General features: G+C 38.3%; 1 long non-coding RNA gene across 6 annotated transcripts in view; it reads left to right on the top strand.

Annotated features, from left to right (window-relative positions):
- LOC309859196 overlaps positions 1–21,644 on the top strand; it is a 606,625-nt gene that overhangs the window by 512,439 nt on the left and 72,542 nt on the right. Inside the window, exon 8 of one of the 6 annotated variants that reach the window (XR_014308608.1) lies at positions 17,339–17,435. The exons of the other annotated variants lie outside the window; for them this stretch is intronic. This is a non-coding gene — a long non-coding RNA (uncharacterized lncRNA). Of the gene's footprint in view, positions 1–17,338; positions 17,436–21,644 lie in introns of those variants that run through there. 6 annotated transcript variants of the gene reach the window in all.

The following is a 21,644-nucleotide window of genomic DNA, read 5'->3' as shown; positions in this document are numbered from 1 at the left end:
CATAAATAGAACACCCCAGTGGTTTTATACTATGAGAAAGTCCGATGTCTCACCTCCCACCTCCTCTGTTTTTGGATGGTGCACAATCCTCTGAACTTGCCCAGACTTCTGGGTTATTTCACTTTATCCTACTGGGTATCCTGATGATCTAGTAAGTCTCCTGATGATCTAGTAAGTCAAACAGTAAAACAAGACTTTCTGAGCTTCCACCATGGCTGCCCCTCTACACCCCCTGCTACGATGGGTTTACAGTCAGGTAAAAGAAAAAAGCAATGCACATGTGAAAATCTAATCACGTCACTTCCCTGTTTAAAAATCCATCTAATGACTAGGATGCCTGGGTAGCTCAGTGAGTTAAGCTGCCTTCAGCTCATGTCATGATCTCAGGGTCCTGGGATCGAGCCCCACATGGGGTGGGAGTGTCTCTGCTCAGCAGGGAGCCTGCTTCCCCCCCTTCTCTTTCTCTGTCTGCCTCTCTGCCTACCTGTGAGCTCTCTCTCTCTCTCTGTCAAATAAATAAGTAAAATTAAAAAAAATAATAAAATCTATCTAATGACCTTCCTTTGCATTTAAGATAAAAATGGAGGTTTGACAGGTTCTGACAAAGTTTGGTTGATTTGAACCTTGTCTATTTCTCCAAAATCTTCTGTCTTCCTTCCTCTTTCCATTCCCTAAAAGTATGTTCTTCCTTCAGCAGACTTTTGCTACACCTCTTTCTCTGTCCAGAATTCAGTCCCAGTCCCCAAATAGAAAGTGGGTTATTAGTAACTTATTGCCATATAACAAACTCAGTGTCTTAACATGATGGCCATTTCACTAGCTCTTGATTCAGCAATATCTGCTAGAGTTGTTTTTGTAAGCTCTAGATATTTGGCCTCTGGACCCAGATGAATGATCTAAAACAGAGCTGCTCACAGTTGGAGCAAGGCGCTAGCTGGTAAGGCTCAGAGAATTCAGCAGGGGCTGCTCTTCCCCAGGGACCTCTCATCCTCTGGTAAGCTAGACCAGACTTCTTCAGTTGGCACTCTCAAAGCTGTGTTCCAAGGGAGCAAAAGCAGAAGTGTTTACTTGGACATTCTGCTGGATGCTCAAGTCAAATACTAACCCAGTTTCTGTGGATAAGGAAACCAATCCTACCTCTTGATGGGGGCAGCCGACCATGTTTGATCTGCCATACTTGGTTAACTACTGCTGGCACTTCCTTTAGATGGCAGTCTTCATTTTTCTACAAGAAAGCATGACTCTGAATCACTGGGTACCTTCAGATCCTCTGTTATCTGCTTGCAAATTGCCTGCCCCCTTTTCTTGTAGCATTTATTTTTTCATAAGTGAATACTTATTTGTGAGATCATTTGATTAAACCTGGCTTCCCTCCTCCATAGCGACTTCTGTGATGGCAGGGAAATGGTCTATACCTTCAGTATGCTCCAAAAAGCCAGGCCCAAAGTCCCCATCCAGTAAGCATTCGTAGACTAAACACAGCATGTGAAAGCCAGTTGGGAGTAAAGTAGATTAGAAGGTAGATTACCATTTCTGAGGCAGGAGGAATTCATTGGGCTACACAAACTCTCATCAGGTTTTCACATCAGGAAGCTGAGTGTTCACATCATGGATGCCAATCAACGTCCCTGAAAACAATAGAAGATCAGTGATTTAATTTTTAGTGAAAAACTAACATGCCTTTCATCCTCATATATTTTTAGTGCATGAAAAGTCACAGGTAAACAGGTGATTATTAATTCCTGTATTCACTAATATCAGCATATTTTACAATACTGCCCTAAATGATCATGTGTCATTTATGTATGAATAAGGATGGGCAGATGGTAAAGATTGGCCTCAGGCCAACCACTGAGAGAGTCTCTCTAACCCTCAGGTATCTCTCTCTCTCTCTCTCTCTCTCTCTTTTTTTCTTTTTCTCAGCAGATGGGGAGAATTTCCCAGGGCTAATCTACTATCTTGTCAAAAATACCCTTGATTTGTCAGTTAAACCCCTGATATTTTTAGTGGTGGAAAAATCTGTCAGAATGACCAAAAAGGCTCACATTGACAGAGTAGAAGAAACAAAACCACGTGGGTAGACTGAAATGAAACAGTCATTAGTAGTAAGTTTGAGGTTGATTGCTCTTCAAAAAAAGAAACAAACCCGTTTCTTCTGTTTTTCCAGTGCTGTCAGTCTTCAGGGGCCCCTTTGTACTCTCTGAGAATCAGAAATATGCCTACCCATTTTTGGTTTCCTGCCATTGTATTGAAAATACAGATTTTACGTATTTGGGGTAATCACCGGGGTAACCTCTTCAGTGAAATTGACCTAAGTTGAGAATAGTGTACTTTCAGAAACCCAGTGTTCCATGGGTTACAAATGATTGACCCTCATGCTCTTCCCACCAGGGCAGATGGCATCTTTTGTAAATCCTGAAGCATGAGCCTCTATTTTTTTCTCCTTTCACACTACTCTCTTTTGAAGTTCCCCTAACTCAAAATATATCCAAAAGGACTTCCCCAAAAGCACTGTGACAGGAAGTGTTTTCAAAAAGCACAAGAGAGTTGGGTTTTTGTTTTGTTTTGTTTTTTAGTTTTTGTTTAAATTCCAGTTAGTTAACATACTGTGTGAAAGAGCACGAGAGAGTTATAGCAAAGAGAAATAGTTTTCACTAAAGGTTTAAAATATATCCGTGCAACAGGATTTCACAATTTTAGCATTATTAGAATCAGCTATTATATTAATTAGTTTAAGCTAGACTGTGATTACAAACAGATCCAAATTTGTAAGCACTTAGCACAACAAAAATTTTTCATTATATCAGTATGGAACAATCCATTGAGGTGGCAAATGAAGTGTGTGTTGAAATTTATGGAGTGGGATGTGCTTCTGCTTCACAGTCACTCAGCAATCCAAGCTGGTAGTAAGCCGTCATCCTGAATACGCAGCTTCTGAAGTCAACCTGGGGTTGCCATCTCAGTCAGCCAGAAGAGGACAGGGAGTAAAGAAGAATGCGTGGGGGGGCCCTTTTTATATTCTTCCTCATTCTGTTGGCCAAAGCTCAATCTCATAGCCATAGCAAAATAGAGAGAGAAGCTGGGTGAGGCCACCACTCTTGATGAAGAAGAAAGAGGAAGACAGTAAACAGTATCTAAAGACACCAATACACAAAAGATTAAAGCTCTCAGTAAAAGAACACTGTTGTTCAGTTTTAGTTTCCGTAACTTCTCAAAGTGACCTGATGTCACCTATTGGATCAGAATTCACATTATCCTTTAAAATATGGTATTTGCCCAGTCTTCCTATCTCTCAGTTCTCCATTTCTTTGATCTGTGCTGTGCACTGTGGTCAGGGTCCCTTTTCTAATCCATAAATATAATTGTCTTCTTACTTTTATTCCCCAATAGCTTCCAGTTCTTCCCTGGATGAAGTGATATGATCATGGTGGGCAGGCTCTGTCTTAATGCAGCCCTGTAGGGTGTATGGTATAGAGGTTGGGAACACAAGTTCTGCAACGAGACTGCCTGGGTTTGACTTTTTCTGTGCCGCCTACTGGCTATGAAACCTTGAGCAAAATTTAATGTCTCTCAGAGTTTCTGTCCTTACCTCTAAAATGGGGGAAGCACTCATATTCAACTCATTGAGTCACTGTGAAGTTTAATTGATTTCATAGATTTAAATAGCATTTGGAATAATGCTTGCCTTGGGCATTACTGCATAAACTTATCTTGCATGATTTTATCCAGTGAACATCCCAGTTTAGCTGTATCCAGCATCAGGAATGGCACCGTCATCACAGACATAGCAATCACTAATATAGTGCTTCCTATGTTCCAAGAGCTGTGAGATAATACATTTCTGTTGTTTATAAGCTAAAGTTTGAGGCAATTGGTTATAAAGCAATAGAAAAGATAATGAAAGGTCATGTCTAACTTATTGAACCTCTACATGCCTAAATTTCTTGCAGCCTCTGCATCTTTATTTATAAAATAGAGATAATACTCATTTCATGAAACTCTTGTCAGAATTACATTAAATTATTACCTTCGATTCAATCACATGTTAGAAGACATAGGAAACTGTTTGACTTTTAAAGTATTTAACATAAAGTTAACATTTACATCTTCCTTCTCCTGGAATAAATCACTCCAGGCCTCTCCTCACTGCCAGCTTGGGTTTCTTACACTCAATATGGGTATTTTAATAGATTCTACACATAAGTATCAGCCCCTATAGAGGTGTCCATTGGAGGACTTTGGGGAAAAATGATTTTTTTTTTTTTTTTACTAACACTAAGCATTCCTGAACAGCTTTCAAAGGACTCTGTCTCCAACTCTCAGAATCTTTCCCAGAATTTGTAATGTCCTATTTCTGAGAAACCATTTCAAACTACAGTAAATGCGGGACAAATATATAAGGACTTGGGACACTGGTAATGAAAGCAATGCAACAAAATTTGCGAACTCAGGAAATATGTAAATGTGAAACAGTGAGGGACTTTACCTGCTGTGAAATGCTTCAGGGAGTAGGGGAGGGCTGCAATTTACTAAAGAGAATGTGTTGACAGCACTATGTGTTGTGGTCTTCTGCAGACCAGGCTTGTACAGTCATGAAAGACTGGAGGCTGGTGGGCCTTTAATTTCTGTACTGGTAGCCTAAATAATGAACATCGTGAGGGCTTGGTGGGTTCATAATTATCTGTGCTACAGCGAATCTTTTGGGGCTTTCGCTGATTTGTCCTTCCTCAGAAGGTGTGAATAGAGTGGGGAAGAAGAAAATGAAACCTGAAAAGGAAACAATGCTTCTCCTTCCTGGAGGGCAATTCATTTGGGGAAAGTAGTTTTAATACTTGCAAGGAATCAAGAGGGTTCTGATGTTCTCTGCCTTTTTTCTAGTGTCTTCTCTGAAGCTCCTATCAGAAGTATGCTTCTCAGGGAAACCCACGATAGTAATCTTTATAGGTAAAATGTGTGGAACAAAGACTTGTCAGTGGTCAATTCAATTCTCAAACAGTGTATATATGTCCCTCCTGCACCCATTACCTACATTGCACAGACAAGGATACAGAAGCACAGGGTAGTTACTAACTTGACCACAGTCATACAGCAAACAGAAGAAATCCACAGGATTCTAACTTGGGCATTCAGATTCTTGGGCCAGCCTTGCTAATATTAACCAAGAGTAACAATAACACTTAATTAACAAAAAGAAAAATACTCTAAACATTTCATACTCTTTATAGTAGACAGTATGTGTTCACCTGTATAGTCTTGTTCTGAGATGAGTCCTAATCATTCCCATTTCAGAGCTGCAGAAGCTAAGTCTACAAGAGCTGAAGGGTCTTGATCACTGAGTGAGTGTCAGAACCAGGAACCCCATATTTACCATACAATCTTCACCACAAATAGCCTGTGGTAGCAAGGGAGTTGCTTTACTTCCCTAAACCTCTTTAAACCAATTTCTTATAAAATGGGAATAATAAGAGTTTTCTCCTGATGAGCATATTGAAGCATCAAACAAGGTTAGATATATAAAATGGTAAGCACAATTCATGGTGCACATCAGGTCTGTGATAAATATTTGTTATTATCATTAGTAAAATCATCTCCATTATTAGCAGACTTCATTTTCATACATTATTGGAAATAATAGTGGATAATTCCTCCACAGAATTTCATCCTTTCAATTATATACTCCTTACTCTTATGACTACTTAGAAGAAATTCTTCTTTTTTTTTTTTTAATTTTATTTTTTTCAGTGTTCCAGCATTTGTTGCTTATGCAGCACACCCAGTGCTCCATGCAATATGTGCCCTCCTTAATGCCCACCACCAGGCTCACCCAATCCCCCACCCCACTCCTTTCCAAAACCCTCAGTTTGTTTCTCAGAGGCCACAGCCCCCCCCCCCATGGTTCATCTCCCTCTCTGATTTCCTTCATCTCACTTCTCTCCATCTCCTAATATGCTCCGTGTTGTTTCTTATGCTCCACAAGTAAGTGAAACCATATGATAATTGACTCTCTCTGCTCAACTTATTTCACTCAGCATAATCTCCCCCAGTCCCATCCATGCTGATACAAAAGTTGGGTATTCATCCTTTCTTATGGAGGTGTAATATTCCATTGTATATATGGACCATATCTTCTTTATCTATTTATGTGTTGAAGGGCATCTTGGCTCTTTCCACAGTCTGGTAATGAACAGACATTTCTCCAAAGACATACAAATGGCAAACAGACACATGAAAAAATGTTCATCATCATTAGCTATCAGGGAAATTCAAATCAAAACCATATTGAGATATCACCTTTCACCAGTTAGAATGGCCAGAATTAACAAGACAGGAAACAAGTGTTGGAGAGGATGTGGAGAAAGGGAAACCCTATTACACTGTTGGCGGGAATGCAAGTTGGTGCAGCCACTTTGGAAAACAGTGTGGAGATTCCTTAAGAAATTAAAAATAGAGCTTCCCTATGACTCTGGGTATTTACCCCAAAGATACAGATGTAGTGAAAAGAAAGGCCATATGCATCCCAGTGTTCATAGCAGCAATAACTATAATTGCCAACCTGTAGAAAGAAGAAATTCTTCTAAGTTAGACTTTGAACAAAGAAACACTCTTTTCTAACAGGAGGCTGGTGAAGTAAAAAGAGAAAATTTTACTTTATAAGCATTTTTACTTTCTGCTGGAGGTGGACACTAAATGATTTGTGTGTGCATTTGTCTATGCAGCTCTCAAAATTAAAATTCCTTAGAGGGAGCCATTGAAAACCAATCATTCAAAAAGCTTAAAAAATGATATCTTGAAGAGCTCGTTGATCGTAATCCATCAAGGTTAGCAATGATTCAACTGTGATTCTTTATTCAGATTCATCTCTCCCACAATATTAAATGCCATAAAGCTTTGAAGCATTGTACCCCAATGAATGAAGACACTGAGAAGAAAGTAAGGTGAGCAAGTGGGAGGCAAACCCACAGATGAGCCCACCCTAGCTACTCTTTAACAAGAAAAAAGAAGAAGAAGGAGGAGAAAAAGAAAGAAGAAGAAGAAAGAAGAAAAGAAAAGGAAAAGAAACCTCTTGGGAAAGAGTGATCTCTTAACCTTGACAATTTCTGCACTAGGTGGTGGACTCATAGGATCCCATCTCAAATAGCTGGAAATTTGGGCGAAGTTTACAATTAGGTTTTCTAAATATTTGAAAAATATTTCCAGCAACATCCCTCATCCAGCCCTGAGTCTAATCCTGCAGTTGGAGGAGTATAATGTTCCCATTTTTACAGAGGAGAGAACTGAGTCACAGAGAGGTTATTTACTCCAGATTAACAAGTCAGTAAGACCAAGAACTAGAAATGTCATTGTCTTACCAAATCTCCTGCTCTTCAATTATTGTTAGTATCTATAGAATGTTTAAGGTTGGGGACGCTTGGGTGGCTCAGTTGGTTAAGTGGCTGCCTTCAGCTCAGGTCATGATCCCAGGGTACTGGGATCGAGTCCAACGTTGGGCTCTGTGCTCGGCAGGGAGCTTGCTTCTCCCTCTGCTTCTGCCTTCCATTCTGTCTGCCTGTGCTCGCTCTCTCTCTCTCTAACAAATAAATAAAATCTTAAAAAAAAAGTCTTTAAAAAAAAAGAATGTTTAAGGTTAATAACAGCTCAATAATAATAAATAAATGTCTGATAAAATCTAAGACTTCAGAGTTAGGATCATCTATTTATAAAATAAATTAAATGCCAGTCATTTAATAATATTTATTGAGCACATCCTATAAACTAACATTAGGCCAGGGGTAGATATGAAATATAAGGTCCTGTGTCCATTCACAGGGTTGAAACATACAGTGTGGTTAGATAAATATAAGCCAGATTTTAAACAAAATAATAGTGTTTGGAAATAGGTCTAACTTTTCTCTAGAAAAGAGACCAACTTTCCCTAAGCTGTAAGGTGTCTTATTAGTTCTTCCAGGTCTTAATAACTGGTTTTAAATTCAGTTTAAAAACTGAAGTGAAAAGGAGTGGGGAGACATTCTATGGAAACATAATATCCATCTTTTATTAGAGATTCACAATGCTCTGCAGCCCAGCCCAAGTTCCTGGAGTCACACCAAAATGTGAAAACCTGTTTTCCTTTATTGGGTCAGCATCTCCTAAACATTTCATCATGAAATAAGTTTACTTAGAAAACTCCCATGACGAAATAGTGTTGTAGAACACAGTGATTCTTAAACTTGAGAATACATGGAAATCACGTAGGGAAAGTTGTTAAAATACAATTCCTTGGCTCTACCCCCCAGAAATTCTGATTCAGGGGCTCTAAGGTGTGGCCTCAGAATTTGTATGTTCTATAAGCTCCCAGCTGATCCAATGTTGTAGGTTTGAGAACTAAATTTGAGATGTATCTCTGCATAACAGTTTCAAAATGTTTTTGTAGAATGCTAAACCCTTACAGTTGACTGAAGGGTGCCCCACCCCCAAAATCCCTATGTTGAACCCTAACCCCAATGTGATTGTATTTGGAGATAAAGCTTTTAGCAGGTAATTAAAGTTAAATAAAGTCATAAGTTAGGGTCCTTATTCCGATAAGATTAGTTGCCTTATAAGAAGAAAAAGGGGTGTCCTCCACCCCCGTCTCCATGCACATGCTCTGTGAGCACACAGTGAAAAGGTATCCATCTGCGAGCTGGGAAAGAAGACCTCACCAGAACCAGACATTGCTAACACTCTAATTTCAGACTTCCAGCCTCAAGGAAACTGTGAGAAAATAAATGCCTGCTGTATAAGGCATCCAGTCTATGGTATTTTGTTATCAGCCCAAGGAAACTAAAATGACTCTGAGCCCCCTGACTTTTTATAATATTCACAAATGCATACAAATAGTCTCATGCACATAGCTGCATCTCTTTAAATAACATACCAGAAAGGATACCTGATCTAAGCTGGAAAAAAAGAATGAAGAGAAGAGGTATTTTTAAAAGACTACAATTCAAACTCTATGTCTAAAGTCACTAAGATACGTGACTTTAAGCATGGACAGGAGGGCATTTCAAGCTGAGGGGGTACTGTGCACAATCCTGAATGAGAAATGTCATAGGATATGCAGGGGAAGAGCCATTTTGCTTGGCTGGAGATGAGGAGGGAAGTTGTATGTAAGGAAGAACATTCTTAGTTGAAAACAACAGAACATTTGGAACAAACTAGTTGAAGTAGCAAAGGGAATGCATTGGCTCACATCACCAAAATATCTAGAGACACGGCAGATTTCCAGTTAGAGTCAGTCCAGTTGTTCTAGCCCTTCTGGAATGGAAGCCCCAGGCAGCCAGAAGTTTTCTATTTTAACGGCTGTCCTCCCGATACCTGGCGTACTGCCTGCATGAGGGTAGGAACTGAATAAATTCAAGGGAGCAAAATAAGTAAGTGCCCTCAAAGACGTGGTTTCTTTCAGTGTCACTCTTTGCTCATGGTTTCTACTTTCTTAGTCTGACTTGCTTCACAGGCACAAAAATGGCTGCTATGAACTTCTGTAACCTAACTGCGTCCTTTTTCACACCTGGGAGAGACAATCTGGTTCTTCTCTAAACCAGTTTCTTCTTCTTCCCAGGCACACAGGTAGTCTGCATTTCCCAGGTTCTCTAAAACTAGGCATGGCCATGCAGCAGAGTTCTGGACAGTGAATGAGATGTGAGCAGCTGTGATATTCACCACTTGGCCTCATGGGCTCCCAGACACACCATCTGCACTCTTTCTCAGACCTCCTCTTGATGCCAGTGAAAGCTATTGCAGTTGGTAGATCTGTCATGTTTAAGGCCTTCTCCTTTTGGGTTTTGATGTTGCATTTGCTTAACTTGTTCTTACAGCAGCTTACCTTACCTTACCTAATTAAAAAGCAAATAGAAATAGAGAAGAATACGCCATTTTGAGGTTTCTTATTAGAAACACTGAGATTCACTCTCTTTAAACTGACTTCATGTGACCATCCCTGAAACAGACATTATTTGATGGGAAGGGAATACACTGATTGACTAAGCCAAAGTCCCAGGGTCCAAACTTGTAATTGAGTTTTGGCATCAGTTTCCTTAGAACCACAGAGACACCCAAGTGGAAATCACTCTGTTGACAAAGAGGAAGTAGAATTCAGAAAACAACTATCAATGCCCTTGATAAGCCAACAAGTTCCAAGTTAGGAAGGATTTTCCATTAAAGAATTTGTATGTTGTTTGGTAGCCAATTGGAAGCCATTAAAATATTTTAATAAAAGGAATAACACTGTCAGATTTTTTTCAATTACAAAATGCTTTAGCATAGAGAAAATTATAGAGAACAATATAAGTAAGTATCATACACTCACTATCCTACTTAATCAAATGTCATACTTTGCCATGTTTGAATCAGATTTATTTAAATTAAGAAAACATCCTTGATCTGGTTTAAACATACTGTGTGCTCTGCTTCTAACACATTTCCCTCTCCTCAAGGGTAACCATTTTCTGACTTTGATAGTTGTCATTCTCATGCATGATTTAATATTACTGCTGATTTTCTACATACACATAAATGGTTATAGAATTTTTTGTTTTTCAATTTTATATAAATGGTATCAAATGATTAAATTTTTTATCACTTGCTTTTTTTAAACTCAGTCTTTTTTTAAGATTGCAATGCAGATCTTTCTATCATTCATTTTGACTGTAGTATTATTTTTCATTGTACAAATATGGCATAGTTTATTTATACACTTCCCTACTGGTGAACCTTTACATTTTTTCTATGTTTTTGCCATTATACATCATGCACATGTTCTGAACATTCATATGCATTTCTTCTTGTGCACATATGTGAGAGTTTCTTTAATGTATTCTGGGTTATATTGCTGGGGAAAGGCTATGGAAGTGTTTGGTTTTCCTAGATATTAAACCAATTGATACATGCATGGTCAGTGTGAGTTCCTGTTGCCCTTCATTCACTAGATTTACATTTACATAGAATATGAATGACTATGGGTTAGGCTGACTGATTAGAAAATCATTGCCATCATGGAACACTACATTGAGAACTAATGATGTGCTGTATGGTGACTAACATAATATAATAAAATAAAAAAGAAAGAAAGAAAGAAAGAAAGAAAGAAAGAAAGAAAGAAAGAGAAAGAAAGAAAATCATTGCCAAAGCCAATGTGAAAGATCCTGAGGGTCTGTGGTACATAAACATAACAGAGACAAGACAAGAAAGGCAGGAAGTTAACATGTTTAGTAACAAAACTCATAGGATTTGGTAACGGTTTATGGAGACATGAGAAAGGGGATGGAACCAAGACTCTTCAGTTTCTAACTTGAACATGAGGAGGAAGCTTATATATAGGTAAGCTGATGATGAATGCCTTTTTTTTTTTTTAGGATTTTATTTATTTGACAGACAGATTGCAAGTAGGCAGAGAGGCAGGCAGAGAGAGAGGTGGAAGCAGCTCCCCTCTGAGCAGAGAGCCCGATGTGGGGCTCAATCCCAGGACCCTGAGATCATGACCTGAGCCGAAGGCAGAGGCTTAACCCACTGAGCCACTCAGGTGCCCCGATGAATGCCTTTAGAACATGTTGCCTTTGGAGGAATGGGAGGAAACCAAAAAGCATGATCTATCAGGCACTTGGATATTTAGGTCTGGGGACTGAGACTAGAACAAAATAGTACACACACACACACACACACACACACACACACAACTGTAGAGTTGTCAAACTAAGTGAAATTCAAAGAGTTGAGCTAGGGAAAGTCTGTAGACTCAGAAGACAAGTGAGGTGAGAAGATATCCCTGGGAAACATTAGTATTTAAAGGAGAATAGAAGAAATAGAAGGTGGTGGTGGCAACAAACTAAAGGAGGAACCAATGTGTGTGATATCATGGCAGCCAGAGGAATAGAGTTTTAAGGAGTAAGTGGTCAACCACATTAAATGCTTCAAAGAAACCAAGAAGGTGAAAACTGAAAATTAAATATTGTTGCAATCAGGCCATTGAACCCATATCTAAGATAGTTTCAGTGGAGTAGCATAGGAGTAAATGTTTGCAATTGTTTAAGGAATTAAAAGGAAGAAGAAGAGCAAAAGCAAATAGCTAGTTTTTACAAGCTATGTTCTCTGCAGTCCAAATGAGATAGATTGCAAGATGTTTATTTTTAAAATTTACATTGCAATAAATTAATTTAATTGGAATAAACATTGGAAGATTTTTTTAATTTAAACTCAATTTAATTTAAACTCAATTGAAAGATGTTTTTGGAAATCAACACATGTGAAAGGAAACAATGAACCTAGAAAACTTAAGAGTCCATGTGTTTAATCACTATGTTATAGGCTTTCTATTCTTAGGGGGGGAAAATTCCATCTCATGCCTGAAAGTCAGATTCATCTAATCCTTCTGTACTATGTGGTCACTATTTTCATCCTTATAGCCCTACTTTGGAAACTGAAATAAAGATTTAGGAGACCATAGGACATAAAATAAAATGTTCTATTTCTCCCTCATCTTTGCTGTCTTTGATTTTCCCTATTACTTGTAGAACAAATGCTCAGAAAACTAAGGGTTAAACAAGGGCTTGAAAATGAAGCCCTATGATAATGCACTGTGAATCCCCATAATAGAAGAAGCAATGGCATTGACATAAGAGCTCCACTGTTAGGGAATAGGTGATTGAGCTCATTAAGCCTGATCACAAGTGACATAGCAATGATCATGGCATCCCTTCTCTATGATGGCATTTCCCTGAAGATTCAGGGAGACCCCACTGTCTTAAGATCTTTAGCACAGCTCCTGACATATGACAGGCTCACTATGTGACAGCTCTGGATACCTCTCCCTAACAGTGTTTCTGGGGGAACAAAGGCAGCTGGTAGATACCTGGATACTCACTGGGAAGAGCTGGGATAAAGCTGTCAAGGATGGAGATCTGGCAAATATATCTTCCACCTGAAACAGTCTTAACTTTCAGTCAACTTTCTTAGGAGTTAAGAAGTGAAAGTTGAACTTGACTATCAAGGAACATACCAGTTGTTAACTGGGCCCCAGGAGGAAGTCAGCAAGCTCCACCACATCTAACAACACCTACTGTTGACAGCCCTTCCCCCAGGTCAGGCAGCTCTACACCTAGCTCTTCCGTGCTCCAACTGGTGGAGGATGAATGGACACCAAGAACAAGTTATTTCACTTCCTTTTCAGAGGAGGGAATGAAGGAATCAGCATGTACTGGGCATCTATTCTGTGCTGTTTGCCTTATAGAACTTGTGCAGTATTACTGTCCCCAATAGACAGATGAGAACACTAAAGCTCAATGGCTTGTTCAAGACACACATTTGGTTATTAAGGAGCCAGGATTCAGAGTCATGCCAACATGATACCCAAGTCCCTATTATTTCTATAACTACATCAATCTCTAGATAGTCTAGGTTTAAAAGCATGGATCCCATGTGAAAGGAGACTGGCTCTTGGAACTTAACCTTCTTAGCAAGCTTCCATCATCACTTTCTTTGTCTTCATCCTCTACTTCAGCACTTATTGTTGGGCCCTTCTCTAGGAGTTTGCAATCTAGGAGGAGAAATGAACATGTGAGGAAAGAATTTAAATGTCATATAGTAAATGCAAAGCCAGAAGAATGCATTGGTGACTGTGGAGAACAGAGGACGAGGGGTAGGAGGAAACTCCTTGAGGAGAAAACTCAGAGTCCTAAAGTGTACATGAGAACTGGAAAGAAAAAGAAAAGGGTAAGAAAATCCCAAAGAGAGGTAAGAGCATGAATAATGCATAAAACAGCCTGGACATTTTAGTCTTTGGGCAAATCACAAACAAGCTTACACAGGCTTAATTCCAAGGACAGCTTAAGATACAGATAGGAAAGCTTATATGGGATATTTTAAGATCTTTGTAGAATGTTTAAGAACTGGGGTAGATGTTTTATTGAGCACTCCTCTCTTAGTGACAGAACCTACACCAAGTCAAACCTAATAAAATGTACTCACATCACACATTAACACATTTATTCAACAAGTATCTATTGAGAGCCTACAATGTGCCAAGCACTCTCTCTTAGTCATCTAGTATCCCAGCATTAAAAAAAAAAAAAAAATCACAAAAAACAGCACTCTACTTGGAACGACCTTCTGGTGTGAGCAGACAATAAAGGAAACAAGTAAATTATATATTATCCCAGAAGATGTTGCATGGAAGGAAGTCAGAAGACCCAATGTAGGGAGTACAGTATTAATAGAGTGTTCATAAAGATCTCACTGGAAAAGTCATGTTTGACCAAACACTTGAAGGATATGACAGAGTTGGTCAAACTAAACTGAGGGAAGAACATTCCAGAAAGGGCTCCAAAACTGATTGTTACAAGGGTAACAACCAGTACAAAGGCCCTTAGGCAGATGTATGCTTGGCATATGTAGAGTGACAATGAGGCCAGTATGACTGGAGAAGACTGACCAGTGGAAAAAGTGGTAGGAAATGAGGCCAGGGAAACAGTAAGAAACAAGGGCTTCTTAAGTAAGTGGGGATTTAATTTTTCACCAAGAAAAAAGAGAAGCCATGGGTGGTGGAAGAGGGAACGGGGAACTTTGAGGAGAGGATGATATAATTTAACTCAGGTTTAAATGGGATCATTTCAAGGCAAAAGTGGGAGCAGGAAGGGAAAGCACTGTTGAAGAATCCTGAAAAGAGGTGTGCAGGCTTGGACCAGGGAGTGAGCTACAGAGGTGAAGTGGCCAAGCTCTGAGTATAAGAAGAGGTGGGCAGGAAAGAATGGTGTCAAGGACGAATCAATACTGACCTGAAAAACTGGAAAGAAGATAGTAGAGTTCCATCTGCAGCTTCATTTTGCCTTTAAAAATATTTGAAAGAATTATACTTTGAGTTTTATTCATAATTTTTTCCTGTATGCTCTTATGATCTAAACTGTGTTTTAATATCAACAAAATTGAGTTGAGTTGAATTTACCTTGATATTATATATGATAGAAATTCTATTAACATCTATTAATTTTTTATTCTTCTTTTTTTTTTCTTCTGCAATTAGAACACTATTTATTTTTTGGTTCTCAGCCACCAAAAAGCTTCTAGTGCTAATCATTGTTCTTATAAAGGATGATGCATTAAACATCCCTGCTAGCCCTCTTAGAGTCAGTCAAGAGCAGAAAAACACAATAAAACAAATGTATGTATTTTTAACTAATATGACTTGGATTCTAAGCCTCATATAAATTACTTTTCATAACACCCCTATGAGATATGTACTAATAGTGCCTCTATTTTTAAGATGAGGAAACTGGAGAACACAGAGGTTGAGTGAACACTTCCAAGGTCAAAAAAAATATGTGTTCCTTAAGCTGGGATTTGAGTTCTGGAAACTGAGTTCCCGAGGTCACTGGGTACTCTTAACAAGTTCAGTGGTTTACAGTCAAGAGTGGTATAATATCAGGAACTATTTGGAAATGGAGAGTGGGGGTCTTAGCCCATTATAATGACTGGAGCACTACCATTCTCTGTGAGAGGTAGAGAGGGTAAATGTCTTTTGGCCAGTAGAACCATTATGCCACGAGGAACTGTCTTTCCTGGAAAGACATTAGTGCTCCCCTCCTTTAGAAATACCAAAATCCCAGCCATTTATTCACTTGTATTAACCATTTCTACCTTGCCAGTCAAATATTTAGTGACAAAGAAGGCACTGGTGAGTTTTGTGAACCCTGCCCTGTCTCCCTCTGCTTTCTGTATTTGCCTGCTCTCTGTATTTGCCTCATCACTGCCTGAGCTGGCTGTCAGAGTCAAATCTCGTGACATTGGTTTTGGGGGATAGGCAAACTTTTCGGGCTATCCTGAAATTCTAGTTATCAGCTATTGGTCAGTATAGGCAGAACATTGATTTGGATTTGATATTTCCATTTTGATTTCTCTTACAATAATACATATTCTACTTTAAAATTAATTAATATAACATCATTGGGAAAATTATGAATGAACATGGGGCATTAAGTCAAAGAAGGAGAGGTGGAAATATCTAGGGTGGCTTGAAAACTTGCTTTGAGACAGGCAATCTCATAAACTCTGAAAAGGGGTGGCCACACAACCAGTAAAGGACAGAGTCTGGATCTAGTGTCAGAGGTGAGTCTACAGCCCACCCTTTGAAAATACACCGGGTTTCCTTTCAGTACTAGGAGTCAGAAAAACTGGCTTCTCTCCTAATTCTGCATTACCTGGCTAAGTGATCCTAATTGGGGCATATAACTTCTCTTGAGCCTTGATATCAATATCTACAAAAAAAAAAAAAAAAACTAGAACACTAACGCCTCTCATTTATCTTACAATTGTTGATTTTATAAGCTTTTGCAGGGTAAATGGTTATTCTATTTTAAGGAAACAAATTTTGTCCTTATGATGTTGCCGGATTTATTGCTCTTAACTCCTATAATTACTTCTCTTTGTTGAAGAGATTTGCTAGGCCAGACATGAGGGGTATGTAGCTTTGACATTTTGGCTAGGTCTAGCACACAGAATCTACTAACAGTTCCCCTAAGTATCTGAGCCCACCAGGCTATGTGTCATACCATGCTAATTGCAGATAGACAGGGATGAAAGTTGACTTTCATGATTTGGTACCAGAGTTTGAGAGAGAGCAGGTTCGTTAGAATCAAACGGGCCTGGGTTTATATCCCAACTCAGCCGTTCTCTGGGTATGTCGTCGCCACCAAGCCTGAATTTAAATGTCATTTTCTCAAAGAGGCCTCACGGGGTCTCCCAAGTTAGCTTCATCCAGAACACTGGTTTTGCCCCATGATAAAACTCATATTTAGCAGTATATAGTGGGCATTTAATAAATACTTGAGAATGAATGTTGAATGAGTGTCGAGTAAAAAGTCATGTTTTGACTCCATTCCTATGAACTAGGCAAGAGGAAACTTTCTTTTCCCACAAAAAAGAAAGTAAAAATGCTTCACCTACAGCCAGAGTAAACATGGTTACAATGTTAAATAGTGTAGTTATAGTCTGAAATGAGCTAGTTTGAAAGCAAATCTCAGATTCAAGTGAGGCTTTCTCTAGTTTAGAACCTGGCATTAGAGGGAACCATGAGGAAGCTAATGTTTAACCAAGGGTCTGTAATGAGCCACATGCTGTGTGTAACAGGGTGATGCACATAAGATACTTGTTTAAAAATATGAAAGTGTGAATTTCCAAAGAGAAAAGCAAGGTTTGCTCTAACTGTTCACACACCGTAGTGGGCCTCCTTGCCTTCTTCTGAGTGGGAACTTTTGAGGCCACTACTGTTAGAAGGAAAAAGTGTGTGATGCTTATCTGTGTTCAGAACTAGAAAATGCCCTCTTCCGCTCCCTAGGTTGGCCCTGTTGTTGTTCAGGTGCTGCCTGTGAACAGACACCCACAGAAGACGGAAAAGATGAATCCGCAGATTGCTGTGTACACATGATCTTCTAGGTGAGTGGCAAACCAGTGTTCGCAGTGTTGGTTCAACCAAGAAGTAACTACCCCATTTCAGGATGACCACACCTTTCTCAAAAGTGGCATGGGCAGGGCCGGGAGGAGCAGCACCAGGGAGGTACGAAGAGGACAGCTGAGTTCCTGTCCAGTATTAAGAGTCTGAAGATCCAGATTTTTGTCCAAGATCTATTGCTCGCTAGGATCCTCTATCAGCCTGCTCTGTCACCTGCAAAATGGGTCACTGAACATCCACACTTTTGTGTATTCCTTTTTTTCATTCACTGAATATGCCTACAGCAAACACATGTAATTTATATCAGAGACTATGCAAGACACTTGAATACACAGATCTGATTACTACAAACTGCTACAGTGAAGGAGTCAACCAACATCTAGTGAAGGAGAAAATTATGAAAGCAAACAATGAATTTAACAAAACTTCAAAAATTCTTACTGAGATACAGGAAGAGTGTTATGAGATCACAGAGGAAAAAGAGAATATCTCATTCTGTCCAGGGGAGGGGAAGTTCTCAGTGAAGTGAAGATATTTGAATGTGTCTTAAAATATGTGTTAGAATGTGTCATATTGGCAGGTAGAGAAATGTGTTCAAGGCCGAGAATGTCCTAAACCAGTGAGTCACAGAATGGCACAATGCCTAGCCTAGAGTAGCCACATTATTTATCTTATGAATGAATAAATGTATGAAAGAATGAATGGAGAAGCATAAAAAATGAATTGTTGAGGTGCCTGGGTGGCTCAGTTGTTTGAGTGTCCAACTCTCGATTTTGACTCAGGTCATGATTTCAGGGTCATGAGATCCAGCCCTGCATCAGGCTCAGGGCCCAGTGAGGAGTCTGCTTGGGACTCTTTCTCCCTCCCTTTCTGCCCCTGCCCTCTCTCTTTCTCTCTCTATCTCTTTCTCAAATAAGTAAATAAATCCTTTTTTTTTAAATAATTGCTCCTGGATGGACTGTACAAGATTTAGAGAAAATAGCAGAGTAGAGCAGAAATGTTTGAAATATGAGAAAGTTTGAGATAAACTTAAATATCCAAATAAATAGTTTTGACAGTATTGTGTTTTTTCCCTAACCTAATTTTTTCTAGCAATTGACTCAAACTCTTGTTTAAATCCCAAAGTGCTCTTTACACCTTTGAATATCCCCCATGTTTGAATTATGAACAATGATTTAGTTGGGGAAATTGATTGACACAAATGTAACTAATCAAGTAACAATTTCATAGTAAAGGGCTACAATTTTTAATTATAGGTTTGTTTATTAGTTATTCCTTACTACTTATTAAATATACATTTATTAATAACCCATTAATTATTTTTTTAAATGTGTGTTAAGCACTTATTTACTCCCCAGGCATTGGGTTAGGACCTGGGCATTTAGTGATGAAAAAGCAATCATGCTTTCTGAATTGATGGATTTAGTTTATAGTCTGGTGGGTAGAGAAATGATATATAGATAAGAGTTCAAATCAGTAAATCAAATAGAGGTAAGTATTGGGAAAGAAAAGAACAGTGTGCTAGAAAAGAGAATTATGGAAATTGATGACTGAATCTAAACTAATTGATTATACAGTATGGTAAACATTACCTCCCTTGGTAGCAGATGCTACTTATTGCCTATGTATTGGCCATTGCCTTTTTTCATTGCTGAAGCATTCCTGTTTATTCTGAAGTGACAGTAGTCACAGCTCTAGTGGAATCACCGTGGCTGATCTATGTTTTCCATAGTAAACCCACTCTTCTTTTCCAGATACTCACTTTACAAGGGTGACCTGCCGTATAGTTCCTGCCACTGATACGTAAAAAAAGTCTTCAGAGGAGCTTCTAAGAAAGATTCCACATCTTTAAAAAAAAAAAAAATAGAGAAAACCTGCTCTTTCACTTTGTTTCTTCATTGAAATCTTGGTAGGAAGTTGTCATGTTTAGAACTGCAGGAACCACAATGGTCTTAAGATGATCAAAAACCAACAGTCCGAGGATAAGTAGAAAACCTTTGGTCCTCAATGATGTGTTTTTCCTGCATTAAACTTAAAATTAAAAATATCCAGATATGCAGTTATACTGGAAAATTAGATAGCTTTTTGAATCTAAGAATACAAGTGTTTTATTATTTGCAGCTGAAAGCCACAAAGTTGTAGGCTCAAAAACACAGGGTTGTATCTATTTTTTTAATGGCTTTCCCAGTATCTTCCAAAGCACTTGGCACATAACTTAATAAACATCTGCTTAATGAGTGAATAAAGGATGGAAGGGATTAATGAAAATTGCATAGGCAGTAAAGGGTTATAGGAAAATCAATTTTGAGGTAGTTTAACCTCAACTAATCAGGTCTTCACAAGATTAGATTGAGGAGTTACATAGTTACATTGGATACAACCCTACCAGAATAATTAACTCAGTCCTGAGTGATAGGGGTTTGTTAATACAAGCACAAGATCTGCCTCACCAAAATTGTTCCGGAGGCAGTATTTCTCTTGGTTTAATTATAGGGTCAGAGAAATTAGGTTTTGTCCCCTCAACTTCTATATTTCACACTATATTTTCCTCACCTTCAAATTATAGAACTATTATGTCTCTCTTCCTATTAACACTTATGGTTAATATTATACAAGTCTTGGCTAGTGCAATAAGGCAAGAAAAATAAATAAAAGACACACAGACTAAAAAGGAGGAAGAAAAACTGTCTTATTCAGAGATAATATAATTGTGTAGAAAGCAAATCCAAAAGAATGTACAAACTATCAGACCTAATGATGGAGCAAAGTCATTGCCCATAGCAAAGTCATTGGCCATAGAGTTTTTATTCAAAAGTTGATTATAATTCTATGCACTAAGAATAGAAAATTGGAGACAATGTGAGAAATAGTAACATTTTCAATAGCATCCAAAAATATCAAATTATTAGGACTAACTCTAATCAAATTTTCCAAGATCTCCAGACTGAAAATTGAAAATCAATGCTGAGAGAAAATAAAGAAGACTTAACTACGTGGAGAGACTTACTGGGCTTATGGTTTGGAAGACTTAGTATTTCTAAGATATAAATCTTCTCCAAAGTTATCTACGGATTCATTCCAAACCTGGTTAAAATCTCTGAATCTTTTTTTTTTTTAATATGCAAGCTGTTCTAAAGTTTATACAGAATTGCAAAGAACTTAAAACAGCCAAAGAAATTTTGCAGAAGGAAATTGGAAGACTTAACTGTCAGGTTTTGAGAAATTTTAGAAAGCGACAATTACCAACAGAGTGTATACTGGTGCAAGAATAGACAGACTAATGAACAGAAGAGCATTCACACAAGCATAGTTACTTATTTATGACCAAAGTGCCAAGGCAATTCAGAGTAGAGAAAATGATGTCCTAAGTAAACCGTTGGGTAAGTAGGTGTTAAAAAACAAACCTTAACTATACCTAATTACCCCCCAAATTAATCATAGATGTGATTAACACAAAATGTGAAGGCAAAACTTCTAGGAAAAGAAAAAAGGTATGTTCACACTTTGGGGTACTAGAGATTTTTTAAACAGAACACAGGAAAGTGAAAAGGCAAGCCACAGTCTGAGATAAAGTTTTTATAATACTGTACCCTCTTATACCTGACGGAGGACTCAACCTAGAATACATTAAGAACCCTTAGAAATTAACAACAAAAGGACAAATACTCACTTTAAACATGAGAAAAAATAATTGTACAGGCATTTTACAATGATCATTTATCAGGAAAGTGTAAATCGAAACTACAGTGAGTTGCCACCCCATTATTATCAGAATCCCTTTAATTTTAAAAAGACAAACAATACCAAGTATTGGTAAGTTTGGGAAGTAACTGGAACTCTGTATATTGCTAGTTTAGAGTGTGAATAAACTAAACTACTTTTAAGAAACTATTGGAACTATCTACTAGAGGAAAATATTTGCCTACACTATAAGCCAGAAACCCTATTCTTAGATGTGTACACAAGAGAAATGAAATATACTAAAGGGCATGCACAAAAATATTCATAACCACCTTGATTCATAATAACTGAAAACTGGAAAAAATCAAACACCCATTACATGAAAATGAATCAATACATTATAATCTAATCATACAATGGAACATTACTCCGCAATAAAACCCAACTGCTGATAGATGAAAGAACATGGATTAAATTCACAACAGTTAGGAGAGTGAAAGATGTCAGACAC

Source organism: Mustela nivalis (assembly GCF_964662115.1).
Source record: "Mustela nivalis genome assembly, chromosome: 2".
NCBI lineage: Eukaryota > Metazoa > Chordata > Mammalia > Carnivora > Mustelidae > Mustela > Mustela nivalis.
The sequence above is the reverse complement of the archived record's forward strand: the minus strand, read 5'-3'. Positions and strand labels throughout refer to the sequence as shown.